The following is a 27,931-nucleotide window of genomic DNA, read 5'->3' on the forward strand; positions in this document are numbered from 1 at the left end:
ATTCAGAGCCGAGATATCAACCCTGAGAGTCACAGTCTGCGAGTCTATGACAAAATGGTTAATTCTCAAGGATTGACAGAGTATTTAAGTAAGGTGTGTGCCTTGCATGCAGGAGACCTGGGTTTGGTCCCCAGCAAAGCATATTTTCTCCCAAACCTGTCAGGAGTGATTCCTGAGTACAAAGCCAGAAGTAAGACCTGAGCAGAGCAAGATATGGCCTAAAATACAAAACCATGTGGTTCCCGAGTACAGTGAGGAGTAATTACTGAGGGTAGAGCTAGCAGCAACCCCTGAGCTTCACTGGGTCTGACCCCCCCAAAAATCAATTAGTTTGAGTTTTAAAAAATAATAAAACTCTCTTGCTTCACCAAAAACAGTAAAAAGGAAAGAAAATAACAAACTTTCTAGACTGAAGGAACACAATGGTGACTCTCAGAGAGAAGGAGTTGGTAGTGGAAGGAACCAGCACGGTCTTTTTCGTGGTGGGATAGCACTCAAAGATTGGTGGTGGATGTTGTGACAATTATACACATATAAAGGTCTGAAGCTAACAGCAGAACCTTCACAATATTTCAAACCAATTTTAAGGCAATTTTGAAAAACTGCATTTTTGTATGAGGCAAATTTTGTTGTGTCAATTTATCAATAAAAATAAGTGGCAAGGAACATATGTGGAAATGTATCAACAAAATTGTTCAGGAAAAGACACATCTCAACATAAACAGAACAGACTAACAGCTTCATTACTGTATCTATATCACGCTACTTATACCGAATTAAGTCACACATCTCTATCGGTTTTATCTGCCAAATGGACAGTCATCCAACACAGACGAAAATTCAAGAACTGATATTTTCCTATTTCTTAAATATTTCTCATCCTTCTTAGGGGGGTTATAGGTTCTTGGATCTATATATGAACCAATTTACCACATGTAATCTGATTAGTACCAAATATATTCCCAAGGACAACAAACTGCGCTTAAAAATTGAGAACATCAGGCAACGGAGAGATAAAAAAGCAGGTTAGGCGTTCGATTGCAAATAGGTAACCTGCGTTCAATTCCCATGGCATCCAACATGGTCTCCCAAGAACTGTCAATAGTACTGAGTACAGAGCCAGGAGAAATCCATAAGTATCGCCAGGTGTTACCTGCCCCCCCTCGAAAAGAAGTAAGGACATCCGACTATAGAGAGTACATCTCTCTCAAGGATTGATATACAAGGGAATAAAATATTTGATCTTCAGAAGATTTTACATATTCAAAAGTGAGAAATAATTGGTTTTGCTTTTTAAGAACTGCTTCTTAAAACAGTTCAAATCTGGGGCCAGAGAGACAGTTCGGTGTACAGATTGTTTCTCTTCCAGGCAGTTGCCCTAAGTTCTGTCCCCGGAACCTCATATAGTTCTGAGCCCTGCCATGATTGACCCCTAAACCAGAGCTAGAAGTCATGAGTACCTCATGATGGGACTCTACATACATACACGCACGCGCACGTGCGCGTGCGCGCGCACACACACACACACACATACACACACACACAAGAAGAAACCATTTCATCTCAAATTCTACCAAGCAACTCAATCGGCTGCAGTCTCAGTGACGCCTGTAGTCTCTGGAAGTAGGGGATCCCCAATCCTGGGAGTGCCAGGATCTTTGATACCTGTGGGATTTATCACCGCTCCTACTCGTAGCCTACACCTACTCCTACTCCTGCGACCATGCCATTCAGAACGCTCCTTGTGCCTGCCAGCCAAAGTGGGTATCTGACCTTTGATCTCTGTCCCTAGGCCTATTCTTTTCTTCCGTTTCCACTCTCCTACATACGGACCTGTGTTCCTGTCTGGCTTCTTCTTTGGCTCCCTGTCTTGGGCCTCTGCTCCAGAGTGGTAGGCTGTCCTGACCTCAGAGGAGCTGTGGTATTGCTTCAGCCCCTCCCTGGACTCTTACTTCTGAACCTTTTCAGAGTTCTTGCTGTTGAACTTTTTACAGTCAAGGGAATTGTTTTCCTTTAGCATCTTGCTTCTGGGTGATGAAGAGGAGACTGGTGGATCTGGCTGTACCTCCCGCTTTTCATTTTCTTTTTTTCCTTTTTGTCTGGAGAGAAAAAAAATGGACGGGAGGAACAAATAGGAAATGAAAAAACATACAACTCTCCCCAAAGTTTCCTATTTTCTAAATACACTAGATCAAATGCAGAACCAGTTGTAAGCCAAAGCACCATCAGGTGTGACTCCCACCCCCCAAAAATAATTTGAAGTTGGGGTGGTGGGGCTTGGAGGACCACATAGTATGCAAGAGTGCAAAACAGGGTTGGCTGTGTATAAATCAAACACCCAACCCACTCACTGTACTATTATCATCCAGTTTAATAATTTGAATTTTAATAGTATATTAATATTCATGGCAAGACAGCAAAAACAGCAAGGTTTATAAGATGAAGAGTCAAAGTATCCCAATCGTCATCCTCCAATTTAAAAATGATGAGCTTTGTAAAAGTCTTAGAAGATTTTCTAGAAAGTTCGTAAGCCCATCAGTATATTCCTTAAATTTACGTTTCTCTAGAGAAGTCGGATAAATTAAAACAGTATCGGGGTGGAGCAATAACGCAGCAGGTAGGGCGTTTGCCTTGCACACTGCCGAACTGGGTTCGATTCCCAGCATCCCATATGGTCACATGAGCGCCAACAGGTGTAATTCTTGAGAGCAGAGCCAGGAGTAACCCCTGTGTATTGCCGGGTATGAACCAAAAAGAAAAAAATTGTGTTTCTATACTTGTATCTTGAAATAAACTTAAGTTTACTAAGTCACTATTTTTTTAATAAAAAAATTTTTAATAGTGAGACATCATGAGGTACAGTTGCAGACTTACACATTTTTGTGCTTGGGTTTCAATTATACAATGATTAAATACCCACGGATCCCAGTATCCCTCCCACCCCCCATACCGCCCTCCCACCCTGCCTCTGTGGCAGGGTATTCCCTTTTGTTCTCTCTCTTATTGGGTGTTGTGGTTTGCAAATGAGACAATGGGTGACAATCATGTTTAGTCTATAGTCTACCTTCCGCATGCTTCTCCCACCCTGGGAGGATCATCCCAACACCTTTATTTGGTGTTCCCTTCTTTATCTGAGCTCCCTTTTCCCCTAGTATGTGTGGTTGGCCTCCAAGCCATGGAGTAAAATTCCTGGTACTAATCTCGGCCATTCTTGGGTGTTAGTCTCCTATTTTGTTACTTTATGTTCCCCAGATGAATGTAATCTTTCTATGTCTATCCCTTTCTTTCTGAGTCATTTTGCTTAACATGATACTTTCCATGTAGTACCACTTGTATGCAAATTTCGTGACTTCCGTCTTTTCTAACAGCTACATAGTACTCCATTGTGTAAATGTACCAATGTTTCTTTAACCAGTCATCTGTTCTCGGGCACTCAGGTTTTTTCCAGATTCTGCCTATTGTAAAGAGTGTTGCAATAAACAGACAATTGCAGATGTCACTTCGACTATACTTTTTTGCCTCTCTGGGATATATTCCCAGGAGTGGTATTGCTGGGTCAAATGGGAGCTCAATTTCTAAGATTTTGAGAATCGTCCATACTGTTTTCCAAAAGGGCTGAACCAGTCGGCATTCCCCCAACAGTGAAGGAGTGTCCCTTTCTCACCACATCCGCGCCAGCACTGGTTGCTTTTGTTCTTGTGGATATGGGCCAATCTCTGTGGTGTGAAGTGATAACTCATTGTGGTTTTGATCTGCATCTCCCTGATGATTAATGATGTGGAGCATTTTCCCATGTGCCTTTTAGCCATTCGGATTTCTTCTTTGTGAAAGTTTCTATTCATTTCATCTCCCCATTTTTTGATGGGGTTGAATGTTTTCTTTTTGTGGAGTTCAACCAGTACTTTGTATATCTCTGACATTAACCCCTTATCAGATGTGTATTTGGCGAATATCCTTTCCCATTCTGTAGACTGTCTCTGTGTTTTGGTTATGTCACTATTTCTTAACAGTTTTGGTTATATGAACATTTATTTCCTATTTGAAAATAAACTTACCTTTTTATCGTTCAATAAACAGCTTTATTCATCAAAAAAATTAAGACCACCTGGAATCATTTTTGGTCATAAAATTTTACCTTTTATGTGTTTTTTTGTTGGTTTGTCATCTTCAGAGTCCTTAGATGAACTGTTTGTAGGTGTATAATCCCCACAGCCCATCTTCTGAAGCAGTCTGGACACAGTATCCAATTCATCTGAGTCCATAGGAGCCCTATAGTTAGACACATGATCCACTGGAGGAGTTCGTCCTTTGAACTAAGACAGAAAGTCGATGCATCAGCAAAGACAGCCCTCCTACCAAACGAAGTGACCCACAAAAACTTCCTGCTAACTCTATCTCTGGGGAAATCTCCAACACTGTTTGCCCAACTGTTGTGTTTGAGTACTCTTTCCCAGTTAGCAATTTTCTCTGCAGGCCTTAGGGCTACTGAGCCCCTGAGGCAAGTGCACTAGCATCTTCTGTCAGTTTACCCCTGTGTGCCATACAAATATTTTTGTGCTGTATTGATGTCATGATATAAAAAAAAACTCCAGGAATTTTTGTGAATAGCCCACACTGATACTTTTGCTGTTAAATACAAACTCTGGGCAAACAACAAAATAGTCATCACTCACATTAATCAACATCATTTCATTTTTTTAAGCATAGACTTAAAAATTCTTTTTTGATGGTGGGGGTTATTGAAACAATACTGAATGTGCTCAGATGATATAGGGTGTCCAGATCATAACCCTGGTAAGGCACAAGTAGGGTATGAGCCCTACCAACTGTAGGATCACTTCACTCTCTAATAGATACTTAATTCTATAGTCATTAGGCACCCAACATTCCCAAAGTCTAGCTTTTATTGTTCCAATACAAGGTCTGATTTTAGTTTTACCTTTAAGTCTAATCTACCTCTTATCATCTATCCAATTTCCAACTTAAAAACATTTTTGAGTGGCTGGAGAGATAGCACAGAGGATAGGGCGTTTGCCTTGCACGTGGCCGACCTGGGTTCGATTTCCAGCATCCCATATGCTCCCCCCAGTAAGGCAAGAATTAATTCCTGAATGTAGAGCCTGGAGTCCCTGTGCATCCCCAGATGTCATAAAAAAAACCCAAAATAAATAAATAAATAAAGACAGTTTTGAGGGGCCAGAGTTAAAGCACAGAGGGTAAGGCATTTGCCTTGCATGTGGCCAATACAGGTTCGATCCCCAGCATCCCATATGGTTTCCTCAGCAAGGCCAGGAGTAATTCCTGAGTGCAGAGTCAGGAGTAACCCTGAGCATCGCTACGTATGACCAAAGAGGGAAAAAATGTTTTGAAAACCATCCCTTCTTTGACTGACTTTGAATATAGGATCCATAAAATGAAAACCTATAACCCCATTCCATGCTGTCCTCGTAACTACTTATTACTGGTGCAATCAGTGACAAATTCTCTAAGAGTAACTCTCCTGGGCTGGAGAAATACAGTGGTGAGGTGGGAAAGGTAAGAAACAAAGGCCTCCCTGGGTGGGTGGTGGTATAGCTAATACTGAGGAAGAAAAAAGTGCTGACTGGAGCAGAGGCCCATGTTATTGCTTCCTAGAACAATTTCCCCACATCCCTGAAACTTTTATTGTCTCATCCTAGTGGCCCCTAGGCCTGTGTGAATCAGGGGAAAAATCAAACCAAACCATTACATCAGAAACATTCAGCCAAATTCTGCTTCATACTTTTACTCACCTTGAAGCCATTAAAATTGTCAACAGCCAGAATTGTCCTCCGGTGGTCTTCATAGCAAAGTAAACAGAATCCCTTGGATTTCCCAGTCTTCTTATTCCGTACCAGATTTATGTTAACGATCTCACCATGTCTATTTACCAAAAAAACACACTATTTGAAGTAAAATGTTCAGAATGGATGAAAAACAAAACTTAAATATTGACTATAAAAGACAAAGCTAGAACCAGATGATGAATGAAGGTTAACAACAAAAAGGTATACCAAGCGAACTAAAGCAGGACAGTGAGTAGAGCTCTTGCCTTGTATGCAGTCAACCAGGTTCAATCCCTAGCACCCCATATCATTCCTTGAACCCACCAGGAGTGATCCCTGAGCACCACTGGTGTAACACCCCCAAAAAAGATAAAAAAGTTAATATAATAGGAAATGTCCCATTTAAAAAGTGAGTGAAGAAAAGTTCCTGCCACAGAGGAAGTCTAGAGAGTGGGAGGTGAAGCGTGGTGGGAGGGGAAACTGGGGACACTGGTGCTGGGAAATGTACACTGGTGGAGAGATGGGTGTTGGAACACTGACTGAAACTATATCTTGAACAGCTTTGTAAGGGTCTATCTCACAGTGATTCAATTAAAAAGAAAGGTAAAAGGTTTAAACATAGTGATAGTATTTAAGATTCAAAATGCATGCCTCCCACCGAAATTAACATACCCATCACTGCCAGGACACATCCCAGAGCACAGACCCAGGAGTAATTTCTGAGTAGAGCTCGGTGTCACTGGGACAACAGTATAGCTAGTAAGGTGCTTGTCTTGCACACGGCCAACCCAGGTTCAATCCCCGGCATCTCATTCATTCTCGCGAGCACCACCAAGAATGATTCCTGAGCCCAAAGCCATGAGTATTGCCAGGTGAGGCACGAAAACAAAAACTAGTATTTTTAATAGAGTCAGAAAAAGAAAACAGGAAGCAGAAAACTCAGTGGTGAGTTCAGTATATGCTTTGCAAGTAGGACACCTAGGCTCAATTCCTGGTACCAAATGCTCCCCCAGGTACCATGAGAAGTAATCCTCCAGCACTAAGCTGGGAAAAGTTCCCAGGCATCACTGGATAGTGCCAAATAACAAAAAGAACAAATAAAAATTGATGAATACATTATAAACATAATCAGACACAGATTTCTGCCAAAATCTAGAATCTTTAACAGAAAGTACTAAAACAGCTCAAGTGATACCAAGAACTTTTTACTTACTTAATTGCTGAAGTGATAGCATAGAGAGTAGGGTGTCTGCCTTGCGTGTACAGCCGACCCAGGTTCGATTCCTCCATCCCTCCTGGAGAGCCCGGGAAGCTACCAAGAGTACCCCATCCGAATGGCAGAGCCTGGCAAGTTCCTTGTGGCGTATTTGATATGGCAAAAACAGTCACAACATGTCCCACAATGGAGATGTTACTGGTGCCCACTGGAGCAAATCGATGAACAAGGGGAGGACAGTGTTGCAGTGTACTGTTATCTGCCAATGCAATTAGGAGAAAACATATAAATCAGAAATAAAAGGTGAAACCATATCTGTTTGAAGATTAGATGTGATTGTACTATAGAAAACCCAAAATACTCTTAATTAAGAGTCCAAGATTTACTTAAAAATCACAATGCCTAATTAAAATTTTTCTTAAAACTAGGATATAATTACAAATAAACCACTTTCTTGAATTCAAACAGTGATTGGTTAGAAATATATAATGGAGGAGGAGCCACATTTATAATTAGCAAGAAAAATAAAATTAAAAAACTTCAGGGGTCAGAGCAATAGTACAGTAGGGAAGGTACTTGCCTTGCAAGTGTCAGACATGAATTCAATCCACAGTATCCCAAATGGTCTTCTAAGCACTGCCAGGAAAAATTTCTGAGGGCAGAGCCAGGAGTAAACCCTGAGCATTGCTGCCGTGTATGGTCCAAAAACAAAAATAAAGAAATAAATAAACTTGAGGGTTTGGAGAAAGAGTACAGTGGATAGGGCACATACCTTACACATATCCCACCTGGGTTCTATTCTCTATATAAGGTCCCCCAAGCACTGCCAGGTCTAATTCCTGAATGCAGAGCCAGCAATAAGCCCGGAGCACGCAGACTATGGCCAAAACAAAACAAAGAGTAAGTAAATAATGAAAATGGACTTGATCAGGGCTGGAGAGAGAGTACAGGGGTCAAAGCGCTTGCCTTAAATGTGACAGACTTGGCCTAATCCTTGGTATGACATATGGGCCCTGAGATCTGACACAAGGGGTCACCTCTAACAGAGCCAGGAATAAGCCATGAGCCCCATCAGGTATGACCCCAAAAGAAAAATAAAGTATAAATTGTACTTTTAGTAATACTTTTTATATCTCCCCAAAGAAACAGAGATTTAAATAAATATAAAAATATTCCTTGTTCGGCTTAATGGCTCTAGGGTGAGATACAAAAATATTCACACATATACCAATAAGAAAACATTTTTGGATCATTTTAATGCATTATTCATAACAAGTAATACAAAATGTATTATCTAGGACTTGGTTTGAAGGCAGGCTTAAGTTGCAGTAGGACAATCCGAAATAATGGGGGTGAGAAGGTGTAATGGTGGTGGAATTGGTGCTGGAATAATGAATGTATTAAATTTTTGTGAACAATTTCCAACATTCTTGTGGCTCATATATTGGTGTTCTTGGTGGTGAAAAATAAGTACTGGTCAAGGGGAATGTGTTTGATCATTGAATGACTGAGACTTAAACCTGAAAGCTTTTTAACTTTTCCCATAGTGATTCACTAAATAAAAAAAAAAAGAAAAGAAAAAAAGAATAACTAGGAATGGAGCTGGAGTGATATCACAGCAGATAGGGCATTACCCTTGCATGTGGCCAACCCGGGTTCAATTCCCAGCAATCCACATGGTCCCTTGAGCACCGCCAGGTGTAATTCCTGAGTGCAAATCCAGGAGTAACCCCTGTGCATTGCCGGGTGTGACCCAAAAAGGAAGAAAAAAGAACGAGAAAAACTTGGAAGAGCTCATATGATTAACTAGTTGGTATGTGCTCATGAAGAGACAAACCAATAAAATGAAAGAAAAAAAACAAGAAAGTTAAGCATATATGAATTAGTATACAAATGTGGTACGGTTAATGTTTCAATTTGTGAGGGTAAAATAACAAACAGTGCTACAAAAAATAGTCATTTGAAAAGACAAATTGAATCTGTATCTTTAAAAAATCCATAAAAATAAATCTAAAACGATCAGGGATTTAAATTTATGGCACTAAAGCCATACAAATGAGAAAAAAAATCAGACCAGTGGGTGAGTAGAAACACTTATAACTGATTCCAAATCCAGAAACATGAATGAATGATACAATTTCCCATGAAAAATAATCAAACGACGGTGTGGGAGGGAGGTGGAGTTCGTTCCGAGTCTACCGGAAATGACTTCAGACTACTGAGCCAAGAATATCAACTCCAGAGCACCACTGGCAATGGCCAATAAAATAAAAGCAAAACCAGAAAACAAAAACCACATATGGTCCCCGGAGCCTACCAGGAGTAATCATGGAGTACAGAGCCAGGAGTAAACCCTGAGCACAGCTGGGAGTGCCCAGACTCAAAGAAAAATAGAGAAATAAAATCAAAGGAAAGACTACAAAAGGTACAACATGAAGGAAGTTTGAGGGTAATGGAACTGATATTCAATCTAATTCAGGTGATGATTACAAAATTCTATGCACTAAAATTTATAGGGGCCAGGAAGGTGGCTCAGCATTACAGTACATGTGAGACCCTGTTATCAATACTCAACACAAACTTTTAAAAAATGAACTCCCTAAAATGTGTTGTATCCTGTAATAAATACCTACTGGTGCTTGGAGGGTTACTCCTAGGCTTTTTCTATGTTCAGGGCTCAATCTAGGCACTCAGGGGAACATCTGTGGTGCTGGGGATTAAAAAAGGGTCAGCCACATTCAAGACAAGCATATTAACCCTAAAACTTTCTGCAAAATTAAAAAGACTAAGAGATTTTTATAATTTACATGACAGATCAAGGACCAGAAAGCAATTTCTCCTACAATAATAGATTATCAGCAAGCTGGGGAGATGACTCAAAGGGCTGGTACAACTGCATTGCATGCTGGAGATCCAGGTTTGATCACCAGCACCACATGGTCCCCTGAGCACCAGTGAGAACGACCCCAAGTAATGTACTGGGAGTAGCCCCTAAGCACCACTGGATATGGCCCAGAAACAAAAAGAGGGCTTTTTGAGACGGGGTGAAAATGAATAAAACAGAAAGGTTTGATAATAGCTCTGTATCAGAGTTAATTTCCTGATGGCATATTTTTTTTTGAAAAACAAACAGAAGGATTTTGGTACTGGGCTGGATAGCAGTACAAAGGCACTTGCCTTGTGACTGAGGTTCAATCCCCAGCATCCCATATGCTACCCCAAGCACCACCACGAGTAATTCCTGAGTGCACAGCCAGGAGTAATTCCTGAGCATCGCCAGGGATGGTCCAAACACACAAATCATGTCTTGCAAAGGACTCTCTGATAATTTAGTAAAATCAGAAACCGTCAAACAGGTATAAATAGTAATAACAATTAGTTACAATAGTAATATTCAGGGACTTGGCTAAGGGGATACAGTGGCATTCCTTACATTTTATAATTTTTCTGTATTAGTTTTGAAATAAAAGCATAAAATACATGAACATGGAATATAAGAGGTATTTCAAGATAAAAATCAAAGAAACAGTAGAGGAACCGGTTAAAAAGGCCTTTCTAGGTCTCAAATTGAAAACTCCTCATCAAAAAAGAATGATGGCACAGTTCTAGCACACATCAAATTGGAGAAGGAAACCCAGAGAAGTTCAGTGACAACTGCTAGCTGTGTTCAAGAAATCATATTGCTCGAGCGGGCCCAGTAACGTCTCCATCGGAGACTTTGTTGTTACTGTGTTTGGCATATCGAATACGTCACAGGGAGCTTGCCAGGCTCTGCCGTGCGGGCGAGATACTCTCGGTAGCTTGCCGGGCTCTCCAAGAGGTGCTGATGAATCGAACTCGGGTCAGCCATGTTGGCTGCGTGCAAGGTAAACGCCCTACCACTGTGCTATCGCTCCAGTGCCCAAATTTGAGCCACTATTGTAGTTAAAAATAGTATGCAAGGGAAGGACCTTAATCTATGTATTCTGTCCAGCCTAATATATCACATTTTAAACATCAATAAATACATGATAAAACCGGCAAAGCCTGGCAAGTTACCAGGGACATATTCGATATGCCAAACACAGTAACAAATGTCCCAATGGAGACGTTCCTGGGCTGACTCGAGCAAATCGATGACAAGGGGAGGACAGTGACCGTGACAGCGACAGTGACAGTGTCATGATAAAATGATATAACAAAACTAATATGCATAGTCTATCAAGGAGCCTTGTAAAATCACTATGAAAATTAGGAACACACCACTAGAAAATAATAGGCAAATTACATAACATACTAACGGGAATTTCATAGACCTGTTGATCTATGAAAAAGATGTTTAATGTCACTGATGGTGAACTTAAAAGCAAAGTAAAAGAGTAAGCAAGTACATAGAAAAACTTAAAAAAAAATGGGATCTAGGGGCCTGAGCAATACCGCAGCGGGTGGGGCGTTTGCCTTGCACGCGGCCCACCCGGGTTCAATCCCCAACATCCCAGATGGTCCCCAGGGCACCACCAGGACTAATACCTGAGTGCAAAGCCAGGAGTAACCCCTGAGCATTGCTGGGTGTGACCCCAAAATAGCCCATTATATCTAAGCTGTAACCACTGAAACTTTGTAATGTTCTTGCCAAGTTGACAGGCGGGGCAATGGTGTGGGGGTTTGGGGGTTGTGCTGGGGAGGGAATAAGAGAACACCAGTAGTAGGATAAGTTTTGAAATACATGTCTAAAACTCAACTGCAAATGACTTTGGAAAACATAAGTCTTTAATAAAATAAATTTAAGAAAGTCAATGGCAAATATATTTTTAAATAACAAATCTCTGCTGATTAGAATAAAGAAAAAAGGGACATTCTATTGAGGCAAAATCTGGAAGACCTTTATGGTGAGCAATCTGACAATAATATAAATACATCTTAAAGTAATATTTAAAAGTTAGCAAAGAGGGACTGGAGAGAGAGGACAGCAGCCAGGCTGCTTACCTTGCACAAAACCAATCCATCTTTGATCACCTCATATGGTCCCTTGAGCTCTTCAGAAAGGATACTTAAACAGAGACTGGTGCAGCCTCAAAACTAAAAAAAAAATTTAAATCAGTAAAGAGAAAACTGGCAACATTAATCCAATAATTGCACAAAGAAGAGCTGCATACTAAAATGTATATTATGGTTTAATTTACAACAGCAAACTACTGGAAACATTGCCAACAATTAAAAGACAATTCTACCATTGTGTTTTCCTGCTTCCCTAACCACTGTACTCTCTGGTCCTCCTTCCTATATTCTTTTCAATACCATTTTTTTCACAAGTTGTAATTACTAATGTAATTCTCTGATAATAAAAAAACAAAACTCTGTAGTGAATTTGCCAATGTTTGTTTGTTGTCCTTAGCTTTCAGTCTCCAGATAAAACACTTTTCCGAAATTTCAAAGACAGTTCCATAACCCTCCAAAGTCCCTCACAGTAACTCCACATAGTCAACCACTCTGTTCGAACCAAACCCTAGACAAATGATCTAAATCAAAAATATTTTTCAACGGCATTATTAACAATGGCAAAAGGTCTTCATTAAGAGCACGGTGGAGCAAGAACTAGAATACACATACTAGCTGACCAACACTCAAAAGAAACAAGATAGAAACATCTAGATCAATGGATCCATGGACCAGTCTGCAGGCAGGTGATATGCAAGGATGAAGCCCTAGATGAGAGACTAGACCAGGAACAGATACCATGAAGAAACGACATAATCCTGGGCTGTACCTACTGTGAATTTCCCCAACACCCAAAAGCTAGGAGGAAGACACCTCTACTCCTGCCAGAGCTCTCAGCCTGAGTGGGGTGCCCAAAACCTATACCCATGGTTCACTTCTCACAAACACTGCCAAGTTTCTTTCCCATGGGCCTCTAACCTCTATGGTACGCATCCCCTGACCAGAACCTACTGTCCCCTAAGCTGTCCAGCCAGAGGAGATCTGGTCGGCTCAGTAACCTGACACCTATCTGGAAACAAAGAAAGCAAACTGCTACCTAAATATTTTGCTTTTCCTCCTAAATCCTGCAAACTTTGCCCTAAGTGAAAAGTGTCACACAGGTGCGGGCAGAGAAGGGCTGTTATCCTTAGTTTGTAGGGGTTCAAAAAGTAACTTTGTAGGGGAACTGTAGCTTTCTAGGAGTCTTTTAATCGGCTCTACCGCAGGACCAGGTTTAAAAAGTCTCAATGAAAGATCAAGGAAACAGCCATAGAGAAAATAGAAGAGTGATTCCTAAGCAGAGTCAGGAAGGATTCCCCGCACTGCAAAAAAAGAAGTAGAAAAGGAAAAGAAGCAGAGCAGAAGCCTCAAGACGAGTTGCTGGGTTTTCCACACTGGGAGAGCTCTAGATCTATGTCCTGGGTATAACTAAAGCAAAAACTTGAATTGAGCTCTCCCTCTGGAGAAATGCCAGTCAGTCTACAATATGTAAGGAAACAAATTTTATCATCGTGGAAGAAAATGATACCTATAATCCATGAAGCAGAAAATGAAAGCGGACTTACTGGTAGAAGACACAGATAACATCCCCTTTAGTCAGTTCACAAAGAAGTCTTCCTACAAGAGAAAAATCACACTTCAGTTCAAACATTGACCTAGCATGCACTATGCACCAGATCTAGGCCTAGCCTTGAGGTTACCAAAAAAGAGGATCTGAACTCACCATCTGATAGAATGCAGTACACCAGAAGTATAGAAAAAGTTTTAAGTTTGAACATGGAAAGGTCAAGAAAACCAGTAATGTGGAGCAACAGCACAGTGGTAGGGTGTTTGCCTTGCACGCAGCCAACATGGCCGACCCGAGTTCAATTCCTCCGCCCCTCTCGTAGAGCCCGGCAAGCTACCGAGAGAATCTCGCCTGCACAGCAGAGCCTGGCAAGCTACCCGTGATGTATTCGATATGCCAAACACAGTAACAACAAGTCTCACATGGAGAAGTTACTGGGCCCACTCGAGCAAATCAGTGAACAACGGGGGGACCGTGACCGTGACCATGGGGAATATTGTCTGTCATGGAGGCAGGGGGAGGGTAGGAAAGGTGGGGTATACCAGGGATATTGGTGGTTGGTAATGTGCAGTGGTGAAGGGATGGGTGTTTGATCATTGTGTGATTGTAACCCAAACATGAAAGCTTGTAACTATCTCATGATGATTCAATAAAATAAAAATACAAAAACAACAACAACAAAGAAAACCAGTAATGGAGCAAAATAATCTTTCCTCAAACCCCCAATTTCTTTTTTTAGGTTTTAAAATGTTTTGTTTCAATTATGTTGCGAAATCCAGCTATGCGAAAGGATCACTCCTAGAGGTACTCAGGGGACCATAAATGGCAAGTGGTAAAGTGGTATGCAACTAAGGTCAGCAAGTTTCAAGGCCGTACCGGAATATTCTTGCTGGCCTTCACAAGCAAAACTTTGTAGACAAAGGAGTTAGTTTCCAACATGACAAATATTTCTTAAAATACATTATCAGCATGTAAAGGAGAATATAGCAGATGCTAGCCTTACCCCAACATTGATCCTCAGTAACCAATATGACTCCCCCAAGCCCAGAGTGATCTCTGAATGTAGAACCAGGAGTAACTCCTGAGCACAGCGGGTGTGGCCCCCAAAGCAAAATTTGTGTGTATAGATATGATTGTATCTGCATACATATGTGTGTATACATATGTGTGTACACATACATATATATGTGTGTGTTTATATACAAATAAATAAAGTTGACCTGAGCATACTAGATCAATTAGTGCGTTTGTATTGTATGCAGCTTGCTCAGGTTCAATTTCCTGCACCACAGATGGTTCCCCAAGCCCCACTAGAAAGAAGCCCTGAGCATAGAACCAGCAGTAAGCCTGAGCAGCACTGTGCCCAAAATACAAAAAAAAAAATTGTTCAAGTCATCTGCTCATTATCTACCATAGCTACCTTCAAAATCAAATGTCTGCAAGGGGCCTTACAAACAGAACCCAGGGACCATTCCATGGATATTGGGTCAAACAACTCACTGGAAGGGCCCAAGGATGTGGTGCTGCACTGACACTGCAGATTGGGGAACCTCCAGTGCCACCTGGCAGTGCTCTGGGGCCACCAAGGCTACACCTGTTGAAGCAGTGAGCAGGGTTTTTAGTGCTGCGGGACATCAGACCTAGTTTAATAATCTACGCTCCTAACCCACTATCTCCTTGCCCCCCAAAATCAATTTGAATATGCAAATACTAACCCTACCTCACACAGACTAAGGATTATAAAGAAAACTTTTAGGCAATTTACCAAAGCAAATCCTCATGCAAACATGTCCAACCTCTATAAACGCGTTTATTAGTACGACTCATGACATTGTTCAAAGCAGCCAGGAATGTGTCCCAGACAAAGCAAGGAGAGGAGGGGGAAACTGAAGAGGAACAGGGGGAAGGAGAAGAGAGGAGTAAGGGGTAGGGGAGGAGAAAGGAAAGAGGGGGAAGAGGTGGAACAGAGAAGGGCAAAGGGGGGAAGGGGAAAGGGAAGAGGAAAGTAAGGCAAAAGAAAAGAGGGAGGGCATGGGGAAGAGAAAAGGGGGAGAGGTGGGAGGGGTGGAGGAAGGCAAAAAAGGGGAAGGTGGAGGAATAAGGGGAGAGGGAAGAAGTGGGGGGAAGAGAGGCATGGGAAAGGCAAGTGGGAGAGAGAAAATCGGGGAAGGGAAGGGGAAGAGGAGGAGGGGAGAGAAGGGGAAGAGGAGAGGGAAAGAGGATGATGGGGAGAAGGGGAAGGGAAATAGGAACAAGGGAGAGGATTATTAGAGGATGAGAAGGGTAAGAGGAGGACAGGGACTTGAGCGATAGCACAGGTAGGGCAAACGCCTTGTACGTGGCCAACCCGGTTTGATTCCCAGATTCTTATATGGCCCCAGGAGTACTTCCTGAGTGCAGAAGCCAGGAGTGAGACATGTGCAAGGCCGAGTGTGACCGAAAAGTTAAAAAAAATAAAAATAAAGAAAACTGTACAACGTTAAAAAAAGAGGAGGAAAGGGGATGGGGAGAGCAGGGGGAGTGGAAAGAAGACGCGGAGAGCACGGGGAGGGGGAGAGGAGAGCAAGGAGAGGCGGAGAGGAGGACAGGGGAATGGGAAGTGGACATGAAGGGGAGGGGAGAAAAGAGGAGAGGGGGATGAGAAAGGAAAGGGGGAGTGGGAAGACAAAGAGGGAATGGGGGGTGTGAAAAGGAGGGAAAAAATGAAAACCTGGAAAAAGAACAGAAATAAGGGTGCCGGAGAAATAGTACCGTGGGTATGGCGCTTGCCGTGACCGTGGCCAAAATCATGGGTCCCATCTCTGCCATACCATATATTCCCCAGACACCGTGCATTGAGCCAGGAGAAACCCAGGAGAACTGCCCGGTGTGGCCCCCAAGATAAGAAGCAGAAATACATGCCGGCAGGACTGGAGCGCTCGTGTAGCGGGTAGGGCAATCGTCTTGCATGAGGCTGACCCAGGTTCGATCCCTGGCACCATCCCTGGACCATCCCATTGGTTCTGTGGGCACCGCCAGAAGGAACTGCTGAATGCAGAGCCCGGAGTGACGCCTGACCATCGCTGGGTGTCACCTAAACGAGGAGGGGGTGGGGGGGGGGGCGGCGCGAGAGCCAGGGAGAAGAGAGGTGGAAGGCTGAAACCCTCCCTGGAAAGACAGGCGGCGGGGAACCCGAGGCGCACCGGGGCAGAACTCACCCAAGAAGATCCAGGCGCTGCTGTCCTTGTACTCGGAGTGCCAGGACACCTTCTCCGCCACCCCAGCTGGACCCCTCGCTCCTTGACCTCCTTGATTAACTTCACTTTTGTCAACGGGCTGCGGAAGTTGCCGCAGAGTAAAGAAACGGCCAGGCGACGGAGAGCGCCCAACTAGGGCTCCCCTGGAAGAGTCTCGGCGCTGTCCGGACTTCGCAACCCCCGCCTCCTCGGACGCTTCTCCCCCAGCCCCTTCCCTCAGCTCCTCCCGCCCCGCATCCCAATCCTCCAGCCCCGAACTCCCACACTCCACGGAGGACAGCCGGAGCTTACTTCATCTTCCACCGGTTCCCGCTGCAAGATGCCGATGTAACGACCCCCGGAAAAAGCCGTTTAACGGTCGCCTGGCTTCAGCGCGCAATCCCATTGGACTGGAGCTCCCCCGGAAGAGATCGTTCAAACCGGAAGAGATTAGGCACGTCGGGCCTTAACGCGGGCAACGCATGCGCACTAGAACCGGGACGTGTCTCACGTGGACAGTTTTGATTTTTTTCCCCCTCCGTTTCGCCCTCCCATTCCCTTTTTCTCTTGCCCCTCCCCGTTTCCTTTCTCATTCTCCTCTCCCCTCTTCTCCCTCTGCTCTTAATGTCCACGTGGCTTTACCTGGTCTTCCTCTCTGCCTCTCCTTGCTCTGCTCTCCCCCTCCTCTTACCCTCCTCTCCCCCTCGCCCCCTGCCTGATCGCACCATCCCCGTCCTCCTCTTTTTTTAAATGTTGTACAGTTTCCTTTATTTTTAATTTTTAAATTTTTTACTTTTTGGGTCACATCCAGCGTTGCACAGCGGTTACTCCTGGCTTATGCACTCAGGAATTACTCCTGGGGCCATATAGGCAGATCTCATTTCTATTGTTTTTGGGACATTTGTGGTCTCTCTTACTTTTTTTTCTTTTAGCTCTCTGAATTTTCAATTCTTTTCAATTGATCTGAGAGTTTTTCCTTATTCTAGTCCCATTTGATTTTAATTACTACAGATTTGTAGTAGACTTTGAAGTTGGAATGTGATGCTTCCCATGTTTTTCCCCTAGGGTTGCTTTGACTACTTGGGGGTTGTTTTCCAAATGAATTTCATGGATGTTTAACTGATATGTTTTGGGATTGCATTAAATTTTATAGTGCTTCGGAGAGTATTTCCATTTTGACAGTATTTGTCGTCCTGATTTATAAGCAAGGAATGTGTTTCTTAACCCTGGCATCCTTCATTTAAATAATGTTTCATAGCTTTCCTTGTATTGGGATTTCTCCTCTTTTGTTAAGCTACTGGGCACTTGGATTATTTTTTCAATTTCTCCCTCTTTTATTTCATTATTTATTTATACAAAAGTCATGGGTTTTTTGACTGCCACTTTACAAGCACATCTTCAGAATTTCCTCTCAAGTACTTGTCCGTGTTTATATACCTGGCTGTTAGTGGTTGAATCTCTAAGGCTGTCATCTTTCCTTGGTGTGGCAGGGATCTGATCTATTTCCCCATTTTGAGTTTTGCACGTTGAGAGTGAGTCTTTCGATTCACTTTTGTGCCATCCCCACTGCCTGTGAGCTCTGACAGAACCAGCTGGTGTTACCCTTTCCTCCCTGTCAAAGCTATCTTTGTCTACAACTGTACCTCATGGTTTGTCACTAATAAAATTTTTTTTAAAGCTATCTTCACCAGATTGGTTGTTTCTGACTAGATGTTTACAGTTAAGGGCCACACTCTTTTAATTGCTCTGGGTTTTGTCCTGTTCAGTGTCAGTAGATGGACACTTGCATGTTCTTGCATGTTCTCTTTCCTTAGAACACTTACTGTGTATTCAGAATTTGTTCTGTAGGTCCCTTAACAGATGTCCTTAAACTTTGTTCTGGGTCTCTGAAGAATCATGGAGTTTTAATGAACACTACAGAACAGCTGTAGAATACTTTGTGGAGGATCATAGTGCCTACAGGGGAGAATTGAGCTGCACGGTTAATAGGGATTCTCTATAATGGTGTCGTTTGAAAGGAAAGTGCATCCCTTAAGCCCCTTACCCTATTTTGCTCACCCTCCACTCCATGTTCTCTGGGGAGCGGCCGTCTGTTTTTGGTTCATGTTAAATTTGTTAAGGTTTGAAAAACTAAAGACCAGAATGGTAGTCTGGAAATTCCCAAGAGATTGTTTTCCAGAAACTTGTAAAAATATACTGAGAATAAATGGGACGTCTGCTCCACAAAATGCTCTGGCGGTGTGCCTATGGTGTTTACTAATCTCTGGCACTGGGAAGCACTGCAGCATATTTCAGGAGATATCTTAGGAAATCATGATGATAAGTATTAAAACAAGGCTTCTTTGGAGCAAATGTTAAGTGGATAGGGTGTGAGCCTTGCACATGGCGGACCTGTGTTGAACACAGGTGAACTGTCAGGCTGTATGGTTACCTGGTGCATGGAGCTGGTAGGCAAATTAGACTATCGACGGATGGTCAAAAGACACAGACTAACGTCTGGTGGTCAGTATACAACTTTATTCATGGTAAGCAGTGATTATATAGGGGCAGAAGGAAATTAGTACATGTGCGGGGGGCCCCTCCAGACCAATCCTCCGGCCCGCGGATGTGGCCCTATGGTCCGTAGGTGCAAGGAGGGACCGACCGAATGAACAGAAGACACGAGACAGAGTGCAGTGTAGAAACAGAGAAGAAAAGGGAAAGACTTTATTGAGTGCTACAGGCTGTTATATAGGATCCGGAGCGGCCCAGTCACAAGCAAAAGCAATATAATCATACATGGTAAGGTCAGCCACAAGAACTTTACATAGCATTCAAGGTAAACATCTGTACATTAAAGGGTCTTATGGAAGCAGCTGCAACCTGGGGATATCTATAGATGAGTCCAGTTTTGCGCAAGTATCTGCCTGCCTGTTCATGGTCACCGGACAAACATCCATCAGGGTCAGACGGTCCTGGGAGGCCTTTTAAGAAGGAAGCTCTCAGGGTCTGTGTGGGCACCGCAAAGGGGGCTCAGTAATTGAAACTCTCACAGAGCAGTCTTGGCTCTGGTCATTTTTTCTCCTGGAAAATTCTTTTTTCTGGAGGTTCTGGGTGTTGAAGTTCCCTTTAAGATCTTGCAAATGCTATTTGATGTTCTCCCAGAATGGGAACAAGGCGCTACTGGGGTTGTGTTTGGGAGTTCCCCGAGCTGGCCCCCCATCCTTCAGGTGACCCTGATGTCTCAGGCATGCTTGGGTGTCCGGAGGATTATTGGCGGCTGGTTGTCCTCTTTTGAGTTCTATTTATGAGTCTGTTTCAAGGGTTCATAAAGTAGAGTACTCTAAGTAGATGAGCTTCCATGTGGCAGAGGTGGATCATAGGCCTGAGTACCTGGGCTTCTAGAAGTACAGGAAGGAGAGCACAGGTAGCCCATACTGACTCTGAGAAATCCTTGGAATTTCAATCACAAGGACAAGTATACCTGAATATTCAGTAAGTTAATTTGCAGGAGAGGCTTAATACCAAGGCAATGAGGTCCTGCCAATGGCATGGTGAAGGTTTTGCAGGGTTTGGGCAGTCCCTAAGCAGGCCCCCATCCCTCCGATATATATATTGTATAAAGTCATTGGATTTTTTTCCTTTGTGAATCCTTTTCATGTTCAGTGAAATTTGATTTCACGTTGAATCTTTATGTGCATTCCATGCTCAGAGGCTTTATCTCCTTTGTCAGATCTCTTCATGTTCAGTGAAGTTTAATTTCACAGAAACTCTTGTCCTATATTCTTTTATTTTTTCTTTCTGGGTCATACCCGGCAATGCACAGGGGTTACTCTTGGCTCTGTACTCAGGAATCGCCCCTGGCGGTGCTCAGGGGACCATATTGGGATACTAGGAATCAAACCTCGGTCAGCTGCGTGCAAGGCAAACACCCTACCCGCTGTAGTATTGCTGCAGCCTTGAAGGTCAGATTTCCAGTAAAAAGTTTTCATCCATTCTTTACATTTATAAGGTTTATTTCCTGCTTGAGATTTACAGTGACTCGGGACAACTTTTTTGCAAATGGATTTTTTCCTTCAACAGATTTCTCTCCCGCATGAATTCTTCGTGTGAGTGTGAACATATTTGATTGAGAATGTCCTCCTACATTCTTTACAATCCATAGGATTTCTCACCTGTTTGAATTCTGTATTGCTGAATTTGATATCATTTTAGTGAGTTAGATTTCCTGCATTGCTTCATAGGGTTTGTAACCTGTATGAATTCCATATTGTTGATTTGGATACAATTTTAGTGAGACTGGGGATCAATATAGAACTTCGTTCAGAATGGCCTCATGAGGGCAGACAGAGCATTATATGTGCGAGACAAGTTGATATGGTTCCAGAGATCGACAATGGGCCTTCCTCAAAGGATGCCATCCTACAGCTTTCTGAGTCATCTCCCAGGAATAGATCTCATTTAGCATTTGTTGTTTGTTATTTTCTTAATAGAGTTGATTACCGATAAACTTATTATTTATTTGATTTGCATTTTCCTGATATAGGAAATTGTCATTTGAATCTTCCTTGCCTGGGATATACAATTTTTTCTATGTATGTGTCTGTCAGATTCTAGAAAGGAACCAACTCTAAAGAATTGGAGTAAGTTTCATCTGGAAAGGCTTGATGTGTTTGGTAAGACCCAACAGATAATTGAGGTAGTCACTTATACGTATTGAGGTAAGTAATGTAAACGTAAATACTGTTAAGGTTGGGACCATATTAAAGCAGTGTAAGATGTTTCCTTGCCTTGCATGTGGCCACCAGGTTAGATCCCTGTCACTTCAATATTCTTGGTAACAGATACCTTGCTGATAAATACCAAGCTCCTTGCGCTTTTGACCTGCATTTTCCCGATAGGTTCCTTACCTAGGATATACATGTCTGTAAGATTCTAGCTATTAAAATACTCAGAAGACAAGGAGTTGGCTTCATCTGGAGAGGCTTGATTTGATTCGGTAAGACCCACCAGGTTTTTGACTCTTATACTTAATATTTCTAGGGCTAGAATGATTGTGCAGCAGGTAAGATGCTTACCTTGTATGTGGTCAGCCTGGTTTGATCCCTGGCATCCGTATAGTTGCCTGAGTGCAGAGCCAAGAGTAAGCCCAGAGCACTGTGGGGTGCTAGGCCGGGGTAGGAGTGCTCCAAGTCCAAAAGAGAAAATGCTGTAACTTGGATGTGATTGGATGGAGTTCTGGCAAGTCGAGAGACACAGAAAGAACAAAAGGTTCATTAGGCAATCTCACCAATGTGAGGTGTAAGGCAACAAAGTACCACACAAGAACAGTAGAAAGAAGACCAGGAGGGTTGTTCCATGTTTGGAAGCCTGCCTTGAGGGCTGGGGGATTCCAACGTCTCCCTTTTTGGTTTTTGATTTTAATTGAATTAGATATGATTTTTGTGAGAGGATTTTCCTAACTCCTCCTTGAACATTCATGGGGTTTGTTCCTGATTGTGGACGTAGATGTGACTTTAGTGAGAATGGATTCTCACCTGTCCGACTTCGATATTGGTGAGTTAGATATGATTTCAGTGGGAAATATTTGCTACATGCTATACACCCCTCAGATTTCTTACCGTATGAATGTGATATTGTTGAGTTCTACATGACTGTTGTTAGAAAGTTCTACTACCTGCATTACATTTATAAGGTTTTCCATCAGAGTGACTTCCATATTGTTGAATTAGATATGATTCTAGTGGGAAAGATTTCCGACATACTTTACATCCCTAGGATTTCATACTGTATGAATTTGATATTGCTGAACTCTGCATGAAAGTTTTGCTACCTGCTTTATATTTGAAAGATTTGTCTTCAGAGTGACTTCGATGTTGTTGAATTTGATTTGTTTCATAGGAAAAATTTCCTACATACTTTACATCCCCTCTGATTTCGATAGCACAACAGTTCGAGCGTTTGCCTTGCACGCAGCAAAAATGGCCAACTTGAGTTCGATTGCTCAACCCCTCTCGGAGAGCCCGGCAAGGTACCTAGAATATCTCGCCCTCACAGCAAAGCATGGGAAGCTACCCGTGACGTATTCGATATGCCAAACACAGTAAACAATCTCACAATGTTACTGGGCCTGCTCGAACAAATAGTCGAACAACGGGAGGACAGTGACAGTGATGAAGTTGATATTATTGAATTCTACATGACTTTTGAGGGAGAGTTTTACTACCTGCTTTACATTGATAAGGTTTTTCATCAGAGTGACTTCCATATTGTTGAATTAGATATGATACTAGTGGGAGAGATTTCCTACATGCTTTACACCATTAGGAGTTCATACTATATGAATTTGATATTACTGAATTCTGCATGACTTGCTTGTGAACGTTTTGCTACCTGCTTTACATTTGAAATGTTTATCTTCAGAGTGACTTCAATATGGTTGAGTTAAATGTTTTTTTCAGTGGGAAAGATTTCCTATATGTTTGCTTGCCTTGCATGTAGCCAATTGGTTTCATCCCTGGCATCCCAGTACTCTGTCTCAGCATTTGATGTTTCATATTTTGCTGAGAGATGCCAAGAGATAAGTGTTTGGTATTTTGGTAATACCCTTGTGGCAGATACCAATTGATAAGCTTCTTGCAGTTTTCACTTGCATTACCCTGATTTTCACTTGCCTGGAATATACTATTTACCTGATATATATATATGTGTCAGATTCTAGCAAGAAAACAATTCGGAAGTCAAGAAGTTAGCTTCTTCTGGAGAGGCTTCATAGGATTGGTTAGACCCACTAGAATTTTGAGGTTACTAACTTATACTTAAGTACTTCTAGGGCTGGGGCAATTGTGCATCAGGTAAGATGCTTCCCTTCTATGTGGTCGACCAGGTTTGATCCCTGGCATCCGTATAGTTGCCTGAGTGCAGAGCCAAGAGTAAGCCCTGAGCAGATTGTGTGCTGGACCGGGGTGGAATTGATCCAAATCCAGAAGAGAAAATGTTGTAAATTGCATGGGATTGGATGGACTTCTGATAAGTGAAGAGAATCAGAAAGAACAAAGGGCTCATCGGTCAGTCTCACCTATGTGAGGTGTAAGGAAACAAAGTACCACCCTAGGACAGTGGAAAGAAGACCAGGAGGATTATTCCATGGTTGCAAGACTACCTCAAGGACTGGGGGATTCCCAATGTCTCCCTCTTTGGGTATTTTAACGGAATTACATATTCCTTTGTAAGAACATTTTCCTACCTCCTCCGTGAGGATTAATGGGGACTGTTACCTGTATGAATTTAATATTGTTGACTTAGATGTCACTTTAAGTGAGAAAGGTTTCTCACCTGTTCAATTTTGATATTCTTGAGTTAGATATGATTTCAGTGGGAAAGATTTACTACATGCTTTAAACCCCTCGGATTTATTATTCTATGAATTTGATATTTATGAATTCTACAGGAATTTCATGAGCAAGTTTTCCTACCTGCTTTAAATTTAAAGGTGACTCCCATATTGTTGAACTCCGTATGATTCTAGTGGAAAAGATTTCCGACATGCTTTACACCCCTAGGATTTCTTACTATATTTGATATGCATTTGATATTGCCGAATTCTACATGACTTTTATACCAAAGTCTTAGTACCTGCTTTACATTTATAAGGTTATTCGTTGGAGAGACTTCGATATTGTTGACTTCTATACGATTTCAGTGGGAAAGATTTCCCACATGCTTGCTTGCCTTGCATGCAGCCAATCTGTTTGATCCCTGGCATCGCAGTATTCTGTCCCAGCATTTGATGTTTGGTATTTTGCTGACAGGTACCCAGTGATAAGTGTTTGGTATTTTGTTAATACCTTACTGGCGTATACCAAGGGATAAGACTCTTGTGGTTTTAACTTGCATTTTCCTAATATTTTTTTGCCTGGGACATACTATTTTCCCGATATGTTTTTCTGTCAGATTCTAGCAAGAAAACAACTCGTAAGAAAAGAAGTTAGCTTCATCTTGTGAGTTTGATCTATTGGGTTAGATCCACCAGATTTTTGAGGTTAGTCACTTACACTTAAAAATTTATATGGCTGGAGCAATAGTACATAAAATTAGATGCTTTCCTTCCTTGGGGCAAACTGGGTTTGATCCCTGCACAGCAGATAATTTCCTGAGTGCAGAGCAGTTTGGATCAGAATAGGGACCTTTTTGACAATGATGTTTGGAAGGGATTGCTCTGGATGGAGATGTTTTGAAATTTGGTAACTGACCAAACATAATGGCCTCTCCGTATCGGTAATCTATTTCTTGTCTCGCTCTTTCAAGAACCCCTGTGATTTCAGTGGGACTTCCTGTGTAATCCATGAAATACCCCCGTCTTAAAATGTTTTAACTTAATCTATATCTTCATATCTCTCTTTGTGTAAGATCAAATATTTGGGTGTGAGGCAAGTGTGTGTGGGCCTTGCACTGATCCATTATAATTCTGCTTAGTGCTAGGTGCTGTGATGCCTGAGTCTGAATTTGAACCAGATGACTTATTGGAATTCTGGTGGCATTAGCCCCCTCAGATATTAGGGGAATTCTCTTTTGTAGAGAAATAAGAGAAAGCTGGCTCTGTTCCAAAGCTTCTTTCCCTACAAGCATTCAAACAGTCATGGGTTCAGGTGTTTAAGGTTCCACTGTTTTGCTGAAAACAAAGGATTCATCCCATCTTAAGCTCAAAAACATGCCATCAAGCACATTGCCTCTTGTAGGCCAAAGGGCTAAGCTGTGCTCAGTGTGTGTAGTGGGAAAAAAGCCTATCAAACCCTTATACTTATCAAACACTTACACCTGCTCTGTGATGGTTACTGTACTTACAAAGAACGTTCGAGGTTCAAGTCACACCGTCTGAGCTAGGTGTTTCTGTTATCCACAGATTCCACATGAAGAAACTGATTCTTGAAGAGATGAAAGGAGTTATCTAAGGTTAACCAACTAGAAAGGAATGGCAAAGGTTTTTATAGAATACAATTTTTAGTCCTGGGGTGATAGTGCAGAGGGTAGCCCAAATTCGCCCCTCGTAAAAATAATCTCGTTGTTACTTTTTGTCCAATGAATTTTTTGCTGTCAACTTAGCATAAGCTTGGTGATGATAAGGTGAATGGAAGTATCCCAAATATGCATATGTCCAGGATCTGAAGACATAGTACGGTGAGAAGCGCACTTACCTTTCTTGTGGCCCACTGGGTTTTGTTTCTCAGCACCCCATATCATCTCTAAGACCCTTGCAAGTGATCTCTGAGCACAGATATACAAGTAAGTCTGTGTAACATCAGGTGTGACCCAAACTAAAACCACAATAAAACAAAGGTATAGATGTTCTAATCCCTGGAACCTGTAATTATGTTGGCAAAAGGAGCTTTGCAGATGTGATTAAGATTCTTGTGGTGGGGAGAGTTGCCTGGACTTCCCAGGTGGGCTCAATGTTGTAATTACAAAGATCATTATAAGAGAAACAGGAGATTAGAGTGGGTTGCTTGGTTGTTTGATGAGATGTGTCCGTGGAAGCAAGAGGTTGACGAGATGCAAGGAAATAATCATCAGCCAAGAATTGCACAGCGTTTCTAAAACGAGTAAAGGCAAGATGATAAATTCTCCCCTAATGTCAGGGTAACTCACAGCTTGCGCTGAGTCCATTCAATCCCTCGTCTGGACCCTGCTTTTAGGGTGCTAGGAATTAAGGGCAACTGAGGCTTAAGTCGAGAAAGCAGTGTCCGGGAGTGAAGACTATTTGGAGTGAATTAAATCCCAAGTTATAAAAGCATAATATTAAATGTCTCCCTGTGTCCATACAAAAAGGGCAATGCTTAAAAGTAAGCTTAAAAGTAAACTGTGCAATCGGGGCTGGAGCAATAGCATAGCGGGTAGGGCGTTTGCCTTGCACGTAGCCAACCTGGATTCAATCCCTGGCATTCCATATGGTCCCCCAAGCACCGCCAGAAGTAATTCCTGAGTGCAGAGCCAGGAATAACCCCTGAGCATCGCTGGGTGTGATCCAAAAAGCAAAAAAAAAGTAAACTGTCCAAAGGATCGAGAAAAGCAATATTTAACTTACAAGTTCAGCATCCTTAGAAAGATCTGACCATACAAGTTAACAGAATCTGATTAGGGGAAAAGGTGATTAACCCGTTGGGGAGGAGAGCACAGAGAAGAGTTTACAGATAAACCCAGAGGAATGGGATTGACTTGGGAGCACTGTGACGAGTGTAACCCGATAAACCTAAGTTCCCTGTGGCAAGGGAGTAAGAACAAACCAATGTAATCCTACAAACATGGTTACAACAAAGTGTCCATATAGGAAACAGTGTGAAGATTGTTCTATTTTGGCCGGACCCATTAAGACATTCTATAGGATATCACTAACATGTTTTTAATGTTTGGGTGATGTGAGCTTTGGTATATATATCTAAAAATATATGCATATATATAATTTCCATCTATGATTTGTTGCCTAATATCTGAAGCCATCAAATGTGGTGTGGTGTGATAATTATGGAGAATGAGTAGGGAGTGTTTTATAATGTGTCCAGGAATATGTTCATTCGTATGTGAGGCTAGGCCACAGCGCATGGGGAATGGCTTTGAGCATTGTGGCGGTTGGGCAGTGAAGGATTTTGGCTGCCGGAGCTGGGTCCCTTGGGGCGGGGAGGGTTCTCACCCACCCTGCTCTGGCGCACCCCATGTGAAACAGCCTGGCGTGATTCAGGTGGCATGGTTATGGGGGCCTCATGTAATGCTCCCATTCGTGAGAAGCAGCCATGTGATCTGGACGGAGTCTGAAGATTAGATTATCTAGCACCGCCAGGAGGTGGCGTATGGGTGTGACCCCTGCCTTGACAGACTGGGCAAAGCAGCCAGAGGAACTGTGGAGATCCTGGTTTTGTTAAGCCGAGAGTCTAAGTTCACAGAGTTCCGCAATGCCTGGGTGTTCTGTAGGACTTCACTCATACGTGAGGCGCGGCCTTGAGCGTGCCATGGTTAGGTTGTGGAGGTTTTGGCTGCTGGAGCTGGGTCCCTTGGGGTGGGGAGGGTTCTCACCCACCCTGCTCTGGCACACCCCATTTGAAACAGCCTGGCGTGAGTCAGGTGGCATGGTTATGGGGGCCTGATCTGGACGGTGGCCGATGACACGATTATCTTGCGCCAGCAGGAGGTGGCTAGTGGGCAT

The 27,931-nt window shown here is 42.6% G+C and overlaps 1 pseudogene; it reads right to left on the reverse strand.

The window, feature by feature from the left end:
* Positions 1–1,855: 1,855 nt before the first annotated feature.
* LOC130018096 (RNA-binding motif protein, X-linked 2-like) lies at positions 1,856–27,931 on the reverse strand (annotated as a pseudogene).

The sequence above is a fragment of the Sorex fumeus genome, unplaced genomic scaffold (genome assembly GCF_029834395.1).
Source record: "Sorex fumeus unplaced genomic scaffold, SorFum_2.1 ptg000236l, whole genome shotgun sequence".
In the NCBI taxonomy this organism is placed as follows: Eukaryota; Metazoa; Chordata; class Mammalia; order Eulipotyphla; family Soricidae; genus Sorex; species Sorex fumeus.